At 43.5% G+C, this 13,666-nt stretch overlaps 1 protein-coding gene across 1 annotated transcript in view; it reads left to right on the top strand.

Annotated features, from left to right (window-relative positions):
- Positions 1 to 13,279, top strand: part of LOC112133423 (uncharacterized) — a 52,364-nt gene extending 39,085 nt beyond the window's left edge. Inside the window, exons 7-14 of the transcript XR_008521416.1 lie at positions 601 to 1,482; positions 8,118 to 8,242; positions 8,386 to 8,529; positions 8,656 to 8,715; positions 9,148 to 9,287; positions 10,046 to 10,164; positions 11,165 to 11,335; positions 12,736 to 13,279. The gene's annotated coding sequence lies outside the window, so the exon portion shown is untranslated. The remainder of the gene's footprint in view (positions 1 to 600; positions 1,483 to 8,117; positions 8,243 to 8,385; positions 8,530 to 8,655; positions 8,716 to 9,147; positions 9,288 to 10,045; positions 10,165 to 11,164; positions 11,336 to 12,735) is intronic.
- Positions 13,280 to 13,666: the final 387 nt, after the last annotated feature.

Genomic DNA, 13,666 nt, shown 5'->3' with positions numbered 1-13,666 from the left:
CTGTGAATAGGCTCAGAAGGGGCCATAGGAGAAATTACTCTACCCACTGCTTGTACTAGGCCCTCCCAAATGTCCAGTGGTGTGGAATGACCGCGATAAGTCATGCATTATTAGAGCCACATGCGTTTAGACACAGGAAAGGGATGGGTCCACATGAGAGTTAACATCTTTGGCTTTTCAAGCACAGGCAGCAGCAGGGACAGAGGAAGGGCGGGGCCCTGCAAGCCAGCTGCACCTCCAGTCCCCACTCTGCCTCGTGACTAATGTATTTAGATTTTCATTACAAAGTTTATACAAGTCCCTTACATTTTCAAAAACTTAGTTGACTCTGGTCCTTTATCTATGTAAATTTCAGATATGACTGGTGTATACCTCCTGTTTATTTTCCTCATATTATATGTTTTACAAAGCAACAAACATAAATTTTCTAATAGCCTGCATTTCCCAGTTGCAAAATAACTCCTTTGTGTAGACCACATCTAATTCAGAAAGATAACCCGTGTAGATTCCTTTATTACATTTACCTAAGTTTATACCAGCATGGCTTGAATTTGTTGTATTCAGTTTATCTGATTATTTTTAAAATTTTGTCACACTCAGAGTGATACCACCAATGAGATGAGCACCACAATTATTCAAGCCAGCCCAGCCCCGTCCGAGGAATAGGCTGTGGAAAAATGGAGAGAAAAAGTTCCATTTCAGAATATAGGAAAAGGAACATAAAGGAACATTACCATCTATGATCCCAAACAACTCTGATAGGACAAAATGACTGCAACTACTTCTCTGAGTAGCAAGCCTAAAGATGTAAAACCTAACCTTAGATCGAGTGAAGATCCTTCCTCCAAAAGTGGAGATCTGTTGGAACCCAGTGAGGTGGATTGGACGTCAAACCTCAAGAAAGTGGACCCGATCAGGCTGGCTCTCCTGAGCAAGTCAGGTCTGAGTCATCAGAACGGTGCTCACACCTCCCTGTGTCCTGCCGGGAGACTGTAGATGATGATCAAAGAATCATCACTAAAGCTACGTCAACTGCACATAGTGAGCTCAGAGGCCAGGACCTGTTCCCAGCGGAACCATTCATGGCTCTGCAGCTGAGACGCAGAACATGCCTGCTGCGGTGCCTGCACTCTTGATGTGACCCCTCCCAGCACAGCTTCCTTCAGCCTGAGGTATTTAAGAACACTCCCTTCAGCTGGAAGTGTCGCCTTGCCTCAGTGCCAGGCTGGCAGGGCCATAGCCTGTGGCTTCTCAGGAGGCTGTCCCTATCCAGCTGTCACAGGAGAGCATGTGCAGAACTCTGTGGCTGTGGAATTTGGGACCAAATACCGGCTCTGGATGGATGGGTACCTCTTCCATCTGCAACCCATATTTTGATGCCTCACATCGGAAGCTGCTAAGCACAGCAAAACCTTTTCCTGTGCATTCTATTGGTACAAACTGGAAAGAAAGCACGAGATTCAGGAATGACATGAGTATTGGGTGAGATGCTTTTGCTCTGTTATTGTTGTTGTTATTTCCTAGTTGAATTCTTTCAAATGACCCCACAAAGCTCATTTGTTTCAAGGAGTTACTGGTTGGCCTTAATTTCTTGTAAGTTTTGTGCTTTGTCCTAAACTGAGAACACCACGATATATTTCTGTGCAAGGGTTCCTGAAGATGGCTTAGAACACACTTAGCACCTATACAGGTGACAGGCTGCCTGCAGCTTTGTCTTCCTTACCTCTCTTTTGCTCTGTTGTTGCAGTTTTGTGATTATTTCAGCTAGGAAATGTCCAGTTTAGAGTTGAATCCTGGAGTGAGCGAGTGCTTCCAGCTTGTGAGTCTCTGGGTGGCTGTGGTGGAGAGGCAGCACTCAGGTGCGTCCGTGAGGCAGCGTCTCTCTTGCTGATGGCCATGTGCTCCCATAGCTGGGCTCGTTGCTTTTCCTGACATGGTACACATGCTACTGGGGTGCTGCCTTCTCTGCCCTCCAGCGCAACTGCGTGAGGATGGGGCAAAGATGGGTTGGTAGTATTAGAATCGATGGGCTCTACATCTGGAAAGTCAGAGCCTCTATGGTTTTCTTTGAGGTTAAGCGGTGGCTTATGATCTGTGAGAGAAAAAAAGGAAGACATGACAGTAACATCAAATAATTCAATGCCTATAATGGTGAGTTTGATCTAATCTTCATTGTTTCTCCTGGACTGGATGGAAGCAGGAAGAAAATGTTGGCAGGCCTCTGCTGAGGCTCAGGCAGTGGCAGGGAGTCCTGCATCTGGAGCACTTTGAACTGTGGCTCTGAGCTACAAACAGGCCGTCCCATAGACTCATTGCCATTGAACCGATTGACCTGTTAGTCAGGGGTCTGGTGTCACTGGCGTCGTTGACTGTGCCTTATTCTCACGGGAGTATCTGCCTGAGGAGTGGAAGCTTCCTCCTGCCTGCGGTGTTGGGACGGCTTCCCAGACCCGCCTTCATGTGCTCAGTGCAGCTGACCCCTGGCTGCAAGTCAGCATCGGGGTCCTGAGATCAGTGTCAGTGGGGAAAAGGCAGCTTTCTAGGGCGCTCTCCAATGATGTAACAGTTGCACTAGGAGTCAGTGCTGGATTTCTCCTTTCTCGGGGCCCGGCTCTCCCACCCCTTTCCCCCTCACACCGGCATTGCCATGGGATCTTCTCAGGCCCCATTTTGTTGTAGTACTTATAATGTACAGTGAAATCTGAATGTTTTGTTTTTTTCTGTCATTATTTATATTTCATTGTTACTTATTTATAAAATTATACAAATTTGTTTGTAGCACTATTACTACAATCACTGAAAGCTCAGAGGTCCTGGTCGCTCTACTTGTTAATTTTGTAAAATGGGACTGAATATAAGTTACTGTCATTTATCAAAAGAGAGAAGGAGAGAACCAAGTTAATCTTGGGGCTATGCCTTCATTTGGTAAGGGGAGTCTTTTTGACCAATTTATCTGATGACTTTCTTACATAAGATCTTGAAATAGCTGGAAATGCAGTTTTAACATGAACTCTGATGGCAAGGGTCTCTCACCTGCTCAGTTGTAGCTGCTGTAACTCCAGACTCCACATCTCCTCTCCTGGTTACAAGGACCATTTGAATGGCAGGGAGTGGGGAGGGGAATAGGCTCAGCAGCTCCTGTTTTTCAATGTCCCGGTTTTGTGATTGCTACTTGCAAACTAGCATTGGTGGATGAGTTTAGTCTTCCCGCGTGCCTCTTAGTGAGCCTTGTTTACCTGGTAAAATAAGATGCCCTCCCCGTCCCCTTTCCTGGCTTTTCCCCTCTGCTTTCAGATCCTCAGCTTAGGTGAAAAGCAGGTGATTGAAGGAAAGGGTTGAGGGTGAAAGGTGGGCTGCGAAGACTTTTTAGGGACACCCAGGAGTCTGGGAATGAAGCGCTGCTGTCTCCGGCAATGGGGAGTAGAAGAGAAGATCCCCACGGAGAGAGACAAGGGAGAGGTGGCCAGAGTTGTATCATCACAGTCGGGGTGGGGTGGAGCTGCGGGACCTCAGCGATTAGCCTGACTCTGTCCCCACCACGCTGTGTATTGATGTTTCTCATTCACCTTTTCTTTTTTGCCCCAGAAACTACTAGTTCACTTTGTCAGCTGTTAAGATATATTTCTTCATTTCTTCTCCAGGCCCATGAATTCTGGGCCCTCAAATCGTAAGTGAACATCAACTTACAGCCAGAGCTCTCTTGTCAAGAGTACTGAGCTTGCTTGTGTGACCCTTGGTTAAAGCACACTCTGCTCTGAGGCACACGTGGCTTATCTCCCTGCCTGGGTTACGGAATTCTTTCTTGTGCTCAGTCAGCTGTTAGGGCCTTACAGAAGAAAAGAGTCCTGCGTGCACCAGTGTGAATGCCTGTGCCTGGAATGCTTGCCCGCAGCTTCCCTGGGCTGGCTCCTTCTGGGAATTCCCAGACTTCTTATAAACAGTGTTCAGGTAGCACCATGGCTGCTCACACCCCCTGTACAGATGGCATTGTGATCGTCTCTCTCCTTGTCTATATCCTTCTCTGGAGCATAAGCTCTAAGGGTGGGAATATGGTATCCTCAGCACCTAGCTCTGTCTTTTGGACAAATGAAATATGTAGAAAATCGTTACCAAAATAATTAGATGAAGGACCTTCAATTTGGATTGCTTTCTCTGTTAGGATCTGGAAAATATTTGTGCAGCCATTTGGGCCTCAGTGTGAAGTGGTATTAAAAGGTGAAGTTCATTCTAGCTGGCATTTGGCTACCTCTGCCACTCTCCCTGTTACTGTGGGGAGTCTGGTTATGAAGGTGATAACTTGTAAATGAGTCTTTGTCCTACTTGGCAGCTTCTCCCCAGCCCCTATGTCCCCCTTCATGGTCAGAGTGTGGGATGGAGACAGATGGGTTGATTCCGTAGTCTAGGATGTTCAGCTGATGTCGGTGTCTCCTGTGAGCTTAGCAGGACTCTTCTAGCAGGTGCAGAGCTCTTACATGTACTTAGCTTGGGTTTAATTTCCTTGTAGTTCAAATCTTCTGAATCATTACTCATATTTTTGTTTGCTTAGCCTTTCAGCTTCTGAGAGATGGTTGTAGATCTGAAGTTTCTCCTACAACGAGAATTATACATCCTATCATTTTCTTCGTGGGTGTCACACAGCTATATTGTTACATATGTTTAAGTTTAGGATTGTTTTGCCTTCTGGGTGGAATGATTCATTTTTAAGTAACTCTTGGTCAGACATAGCGACCCATAGCGACATAATTCCAGCACTTAGGGAGGCCAGGAGCTTTAGACCAGCCTGAGCAACTCAGTGAGACTCTGTCTCTAAAAAAACGTTTGAAAAATCAGCCAGGCGTGGTGGCCCAGGAGGTCCAGGCTGCAGTGAGCTAGCATTGTGCTGCTGCACTCCAGCATTGGCGACAGAACAAGGCTCTGACCCTAAAAAAACTTTAAAAGTAATAAAATAAAGAAATAGGCCGGGCGCGGTGGCTCACGCCTGTAATCCCAGCACTTTGGGAGGCCGAGGTGGGTGGATCGTGAAGTCAGGAGATCGAGACCATCCTGGCTAACATGGTGAAACCCTGTCTCTACTAAAAATACCAAAAATTAGCCAGGCGCGGTGGTGGGCGCCTGTAGTCCCAGCTACTCGGGAGACTGAGGCAGGAGAATGGCATGAACCCGGGAGGCAGAGCTTGCAGTGAGGCAGAGCTTGCAGTGAGCTGAGATCGCGCCACTTCACTCCAGCCTGGGCGACAGAGCGAGACTCCGTCTCAATAAATAAATAAATAAAATAAAATAAAATAAAGAAATAAAAATTATCTTTATCCCTTTTGTCTTAGAGCCAGTTTTGTCTGGTGTTAATATTGTGCATCATCTTTCTTTTCCTTTTTCTTTTTTTTTGAGATGGAGTTTCCTCTTGTTGCCCAGGATGGAGTGCAATGGCACAATCTCACTCACTACAACCTCCGCCTCCCGGGTTCAAGAGATTCTCCTGCCTCAGCCTCACAAGTAGCTGGGATTACAGATGTGTGCCACCACGCCCGGCTAATTTTGTATTTTTATTAGAAATGGGGTTTCACCATGTTGGTCAGGCTGGTCTCGAACTCCTGACATCAAGTGATCCACCCTTCTGAGCCTCCCAAAGTGCTGGGATTACAGGCGTGAGCCACTGCACCCGGCCCATCTGTTATTTTCTTTACGAGCTTCCTTGTGTATCTATTTCCATCATTTTGTTTTCAGTCTTTAACATCTACTTTAGTTGAATATACCTTAAAAATTTAGCCAAAATTTTTCCTTTCGTTTCTTCCTTCCTTTTCTGCCTCCTCTTGGATTATATTTTCCTTTGTCCTTCCTTTGCATTACTTTGGACATTATGTGTTTCTATTCCTACTCATTTCATATTGCTTACCCAAATCGAAAGTGAATCAGGAGCTCTGTTCTATTTTCAAACAACACAGTCAGGTTTCTTCATTTAAATGCTCATCTTTTCCTTCCATATTACCTTTGACCAATATTTTAGTTCTAAATGGCTTTTGAAACTGCAACATTAAAAAAATTTTACAATAGCAAAGACTTGGAACCAACCTAAATGTCCAACAACAATAGACTGGATTAAGAAAATGTGGCACATATACACCATGGAATACTATGCGGCCATAAAAAGTGATGAGTTCATGTCCTTTGTAGGGATATGGATGAAACTGGAAACCATCATTCTCAGCAAACTATTGCAAGGACAGAAAAGCCAAACACCGCATGTTCTCACTCATAGGTGGGAATCGAACAATGAGAACACATGGACACAGGAAGGGGAACATGACACACCAGGGACTGTTGTGGGGTGGGGGGAGGGGGGAGGGATAGCATTAGGAGATATACCTAATGCTAAATGACGAGTTAATGTGTGCAGCACACCAACATGGCACATGTATACATATGTAACAAACCTGCACGTTGTGCACATGTACCCTAAAACTTAAAGTATAATAATAATAAAATTAAAAAATAAAAAGTCTACTAAAAAAATTTTACAGATTGATCAAGCTATTTATACTTCTTCATGCTCAGCATTGCTTCCTGAATCTTCTGCTTTTTCCTCTGTTGTAGACTTATGATCTGTATTTAAAACGAACTCATTGTGTAGTTGATTTCAGATTTCTGTTTCTTGAGGCACTAATGTTTCCACCAGTTACTTTTGTTGAATCTTCCTGACTTTCTTTGAGTGGATTCCATTTTTTTGGTATTTAAAAATGCTTCATGTAAGTTCACATTGATCGAGGCTGCTTTTCTGCTTTAGGAATCCCATGTGTCCTGCTCTTTGGAAATGTCCCTAGAGGATACTTTGCAGAAATGCTGGAGGCACCGAAAGCCTTCGTGATTTTCAGCCTGGGGCTCCCATGCCTGGTGGGGCCTTGGCCCAGGCCTTCATGTTCCTATTAACAACCTTCGATGCCACCCACCTCTGGACAGGTTCCTTGTTATCCCCACAGACATGCGATCAGACTTTTTTTCAGTTTTCTTTCTATTTCTAGAAAGAATGCTTCTTTGACTTTCTGGGCTTTATGTATAGAATTCAAATTTCATTTTAGCCTCTCCCTGTCCACAACAAGAAGCCACACCACAACAAGCTTGAAGTCACATCCATTGTTCTCTGGAGGGTATTGAAGCTTTAGCACCTTGAGGGTCAATCTAGACCCAGACTTTTCTGAACCACCGTGGAAGCCAGCTCCCTCTTGCCAGGCGGCCTTTGATTTCCTTTTATTTATGGTTGTATAAGGCAAAGCAAAATGTGTGTGTGTTAAATGTATTCAGCCCTCCGCATCTGTGCATCCTGCATCCTCACATTCTACCAAGCTTGAATCAAAAATATCCACATCCCCTCATAAAAAAGATGGTTGCATTTGTACTGAACATGTACAAGCATTTCTTCCTTGTTATTGTTCCCTACACGATAATGTATAACAACTGTTTACGTAGCATTTACACTCTATTAAGCATTGTGAGTAATCTAGGAATGATTTGAAGTATGAAGGAGAATGTGCCTAGGCTGCAGGCAGGTACTGTGCCATTTCATGTCAGGGACTTGCGCAGATTGTGGTGTCCAGTGGCATTCCCATGTCTTCAAATATCTCCATATGTGGGGGTCTCAGGGTCTCAGTTATGTTGGTCGCCCCTGATTAAGGAAGTCAGTTCTTCATGATCATAGGTGCTTTCTGGAAGCTTTAAATACATCTATTTTGATATATTTTAAACACTTTTAAATAAAATCGGAAAATGCGAAGATACTAGGGGTATTTTTGAAAGGAATGGAGAAGTCATTATTCTAATAGTAGGACTCATTGTTAAAACTTTCTAATAATAGAGGGGAGGTCTATGTAATTTATACAATTGTCACTTCATCTCAAGATTAAATAGCCTTTTCCAGGCGGCAGCAGCTCAATTCTCTGGTCCATTTGGGTATATAGACGACCTCAAAAAAAGAATTTAACATTTATCTTTGTAGAAAATAAGCAATTGGAAAGTTCTCCTTAATCCTGACTCTTAATTTATGGCTAGAAATGGCAGTGATATGAACATAAGTAGTGCTATTTATTAATATATTGCTTTTCGTAAATCACTTCCTTTTTTGTAATTAGGTAGAAACAGAACAGAAAGCCATTCTTGATTTTGGTGACTGGAGTTGTGGAGGCTGGAAGTCTGTGCCAATAAAAGCACTGAATCGGACACACACCACTTACCAATCAAGTTGATTCTCAATGTTGTGAGTATGAATGTACGAGAAAAAATGCTGTTCACAGAATACATTCTATGAACTGAACTATTTTTGTTAAAGATTTTGTTAACACATTTCACGTTCTTATTGCTGTTGGCTTTACTGACACTGAATCTTATCTTTCGGAACAGAGCGCCGTGGCCTGGCAAGATCGGACGTTTTCCAAGGAACCCGGATGAGCTCCTGTGAGAGCTGCTCCCTGCACTGATGTGGTCCCTTGGCTGGCAGGCTGCTCTGTGATCAACCAGGTGACACCTGCCTGTTATGAGGGACAGGTAGGAGAGGATGGGCTTTCCATCAAAACAAACAAACAAAAGATCAGTTTTTCAAACTGCTTTTCTTTCATTCAGATTTCATCTTAATACTAGTATATATTAATTTTTAAATTTTTATTTCATAAGGTCCAGAATTTCTGATATCACTTCTTTTCCAGAGTCCCAAGAAGGAACTCGGCTCTTCAGGTATCATGTTTATGTTTTCTGGGAATTGCTTTTCTGTGTATCTAAATAGACTACAAATTTGAGACTGATTTCCTCTGTCAGTACATGTGAATGCTTCCAGTCATCTGTCAAGTATCTTCTGTTGTTCTGACAATGAGGCAGATGCTGCTGTTTTGGGTCAAACCTAGGTGAACGTGCATGACCACAGCAAGTACCACTGAAGACCTATTGGGATGTTTTCTCTAAATTGATCTCATCTCATTTACCAGTTGGATGTGCTCTTGCTTTTTCTGCTTCTCCACTCATTTCCAGTCCTATTTTAATTCTTTAAAAAATCTTCTTGCCTACATTTTTCTGTGGCCCCTAAGGACATTGTGTTGGACTGCTGATGGCATGTACAATTCAATAAGTGTCTGGTCTCTGAACTAAAAGAACAACCTTTTTGAATTTTAGAGATTCAGGACTCAGGAGAAGACTTCATAGTGAGAGTTGATGTAGAAGTTGACAGCCCAAACCCCACACCAGTTCTTGGAAGTGTTGCTCTCCAAGAAAGAGCTGAAAGAGCTACAACTCCTGCTCCCAGGGACTTACAGGTACCCTCAGTCCTCCCCTCTGCCTTCATTGTCTTGCATTCAGACTGATGTCGCTTTCATGGTGGCAGATTATTGAAAGGTCTGTCTCACTCCATCTTCTAGATGATGCATTTGGTGGCCATCGTGGCTCCATCCACAAAACAGACCTTACCTCTGAGAAATGCTGGGAAAGTTGTAGTTTATTTAGATATCAACCTATGAATTATTGTCAGAGCACCATAAAGTAGTCTTTCCTGAGACTGTGAGGGTTCCCTGGCTTCGGAGGGTCCCGGTGCTGCCTGCCCCTTCAGAGTGTCCTGAGGACCAGATGATGGAATCGCTGAGAGTTTTAAACACTGGTTGTTTCTCTAGTATGAAGTGTATGCTATGGTGCTCTCAGTGTAGACTCCAATGTCTTGAATGTGAAAAGCAAGTTCTAGATTGATTTCTGAAAAATGTGCATGTCAGCTTGTCGCTGGAATTGGGGAAGAGTCACCCACACACTTTGACCTCTTTTCTGAGACCCGAAGGTGAGTGAGAGTATGTTAGTGACAGGAAATTGGGGTTGCAGTTTGTGGGACATCAGGTTTGTTATGGAAGGAAAAGAAGAAAAAGAGGTGCTTTCCAAAAGAGCAGGATGAGTTGAGACTCTGATGGACTGGGAGAAAGGGAAAAATAACCTCTCTTGGCAAATGAGAAAGGAACGTAAGGCAGGAGTCACTGAGTGAAAGCTGCCTTTTTGTAAGTCCGCATTTAATTATGATTCTGTCACTGTTTAGGTCCCAGAATGAGGAAGTCCCTCTTTAGTGGATCCAGAGAATCTATTCCTTAAACCTGGAGAAGAACATGAGGTTATAGTTTCTTTTTCTCCAAGGGATCCCACAGTTTGGGAGGAAAGGTAACATAAATATGTTTATAATGACAAGGTTTTACTCATCTCTCAAAACAGCCACTCTCTTGAAGGTGCTTCAAAATCCACCATCTGAATGACAAAGTCCACATCTTACTTTTGCTTATAGATGCTATGAATCTGTGTAGTAAACTCTTTCATTTAGCTTCAGATTTTCTTTTTGTTACTGAGAATCTCCTTTGAAACCAGCTGAATAGATATTAAGAAGTCATTATTTTTAAGGATTTTCTGACAAAAGTAAATAATGAACAAAAATTTTGATTTTTCTCATTCACTTTTCTTATTCTCCCAGAAACTATTTGTTGATTTTGTCAGCTGTTGAGCTATATTTCTTCATTTCTTCTATGGGCCCATGAATTCTGGGCTTTCAAATCCTAAGTGAATATCAACTTAGAGCCAGAGCTCCCCTGTCGAGAGTACCAAGCTTCCTTGTGTGACCCTTGCTTAAAGGGCACTCTCCTCTGAGACACACATGGCTTATCCCCCTACCTGGGTTACAGAACTCTTTCGTTTGCTCAGTCTGCTATTAGGATCTTAGGGAAGAAGAGAAGAGTCCTGCCTGCCCCAGTGTGAATGCCTGTGCCTGGAATGCTTGTCCTCAGCTTCCCTGGGCTGGCTCCTTCTGGGAAACTTTCCTCCACTCTTCCCAGATTTCCCATGAATGGCATGCTTGTAGCACCATGGCCGCTCACACCCCCTGTGCAGATGGCATTGCGATCGTCTCTCTCCTTGCCTATATTCTTCTCTGGAGTACAAGCGCTAAGGGTGGGAATAACATTGTATCCTCAGCACCTAGGTAGGTCTTTTGGATGGCATTGCGATTGTCTCTCTCCTTGCCTATATTCTTCTCTGGAGTACAAGCGCTAAGGGTGGGAATAACATTGTATCCTCAGCACCTAGGTAGGTCTTTTGGACACAGGCGATATAGAAAATAGTTGACAAAAGAATTGAATTCAGAATCTTCAACTCAGATTTCTTTCTCTGTTAGTATCTAAAAAATGTTTGTGCAGCCATTTGGATCTCAGTATGAAATGGTGTTAAAAGATGAAGTCCATTCTTCAGGAAGTAAACCTCTGCCACGTGGATCATGCTCAGACATCCTATTGAAGTTTGTCCAACAATTTCTTGCTTTGGAAGGTGTCCCTCTTGGTGGAACACAGTAAGTGTCAAAAATGGACAAATAGTCAATCCACTGTTTGTACATGTATTGGAGAAGATCCCAAAGTAATGTTTGGAGGACAATTTTGTTGTAACAGACAGTGTTGAGGCTCAGTTGTACAGAACTGGAAAAGCCTTTAGATGTGCATGTGTCTAGATTCAGCCTTTGTTTAACATACATTCCAATCCTGATCCTGCCTTCACCAGCTGCAAAGAGTACCTGATATGTGACCACAGCACAGGAGCTGCTGAAGAGGGAGTATTATCACCTGAAACTCACAGCCACCTGGTATTTTCAAGAGCCAGCCAAGACAGATATTTACAGAGAGCTGTGGAGAGAACATGCAGTCCATCCAGGCATCTCATTGAGCTAAATTTCTCAATCAGTCACTCCGTGGTTTTAGCAGACCCCACAGAAGTGGTTTTGATGCTCCAGCCTTGGGTGTCAAACTGTGCCCATACCAAATGGAGCACCTCAAAAGGAGCAGACCCTAAGAAATGGGATTTAGTATTTACTGTAAAATTGGGTTTTTGAGACTCCGCATATTATACAGATCCACCTCTAAAGGTCTCAACTTTCTCTTTTAATACAAGGCAGAGAGGTATAGACCACAGCTTAAATAATTTATTAGCTGCTGATTTTCCCCAAATTTGAATAAGACCCTTCTTCTAACAGACAAAATGTGGGTGAGATGGCAACATAATTCACAAAAAACTGGTGCCTCTTCTTTTTTGAGGTGGTTATGGGCTTGTGGAACTCAGCTGGTCATACTCATCTTATAAGTGGACTGGAAGGTGTTTGTGGGGTCGTCTTTATCCTCTGGGATGTATCCTCACCAAATTGGACTGTCTTCCATCTAACTGGGAAACTGTCAAGACTCATTATAGAAGCCATCTGCTTCCACCAGATAGCTATACCTTCTTCACAGGCAGCCACGATCAATGTTGAGCTGCAAGTTAAGGCCTTGGCCGAGCACACGGCTGCAGTTTTGAGTAATACACACCATGCCCTTACCCTCCTGAGGACACCTCTCAGATTAGGCAGGTGGCCTTACCAAACCACATGGCAAAGCCATTTTAACAGCAGCTCAAGGGGGAACTTGTGCTTTGATCAAAACCAAATGTTTCAGCATGTTCGAGACTATTCACATAATATTACCCAGGCTAAGAAAGCTTTAGACACTCATATCTCTGCCATTGATGCACTGTCAGTCAACTCCATATCGGCTTGGTCCCAACAACTGCCTAGTCTTTGGAAAGCCTTCCTGTCAGTTTACCTGGGATAATTTTACTTATTTTGCTTTGATGTTGTTGAGTATATGATGGTTGTACTCTTTGTATAGGAACACAAGATAAGCTTACTCCATACTTTCTTAAATTGGACACTTACTAATCTTCCAGGTTTCACCTTTTGCTGGAACTCAGAGCTACAAATGATGCTTAATGTACCAACACTTTCTGACTGAGCTTCTCTCTGCCCTGAATACAAGAGACCCTAATAGTTACGTGGAAATATCATCGCCCCTGTTCAGCATGAAGAAGTTATAAAAGAGGACCTTCATCCTTCTGCAACCCTTAGGATTAAGGGTCCTCTTGTAAAAGGGAGGGGGGAAATATGTAAGAAACATTCAAACCAGAGCGACTCCATTTTGAACAAGGGCTAAGGAAAATGAAGCTGGGTTCTGTTGGGCTGCATGCCCATAAGGTTAAGCATTCTTAGCCTCAAGATGTTTACAATTGAGGGAACAGATTAATAATGTTTCCTAAACAGACTCATGACTTAACAGACTCAGGAATGTCTTGATACTTTGAGAACAAAAGAACTTCTAGTTTTAAATATGCATTGTACCTAGGATGGATGCTTTTCTTACTTTTGGAAATGCCCTTCCCTGTCTATGGAGTCACTATTCATTCAGTCGTTTATTAAAGTTGCTTCTATTTTGCACTGTGGACTTGCTCCAAATTCTTTCTTGCATGAGATCCAAGAACTCTCTCTTGGGGTCTGGATTCGGACCCCTTTCTGGTAACAGGTGGATCTACCATTCTGGGGTCTGGAGGATGGTAGCCCTCTTCTCACAGCTCCACTAGGCAGTGCCCCAGTGGGGACTTTATATGGAGGCTCTAACCCCACGTCTCCCCACCACACCATCCTAGTTAGAGGTTCTCTGGGTTTTGTATAAATTTTCTGAAATCTAGGCAGAGGTTCCTAAGCCTCACTGTGCACCTGCAGGCTTAACACCATGTGGAAGTTGCCAAGGCTTACAGTTTGCACTCTCGGAAGCAGCAGCCCAAGTTGTACCTTGGCCACTGTTAGCCATGGCTGGAGCTGGAG

Source organism: Pongo abelii, chromosome 4, assembly GCF_028885655.2.
Source record: "Pongo abelii isolate AG06213 chromosome 4, NHGRI_mPonAbe1-v2.0_pri, whole genome shotgun sequence".
Taxonomy (NCBI): Eukaryota; Metazoa; Chordata; class Mammalia; order Primates; family Hominidae; genus Pongo; species Pongo abelii.
The sequence above is the reverse complement of the archived record's forward strand: the minus strand, read 5'-3'. Positions and strand labels throughout refer to the sequence as shown.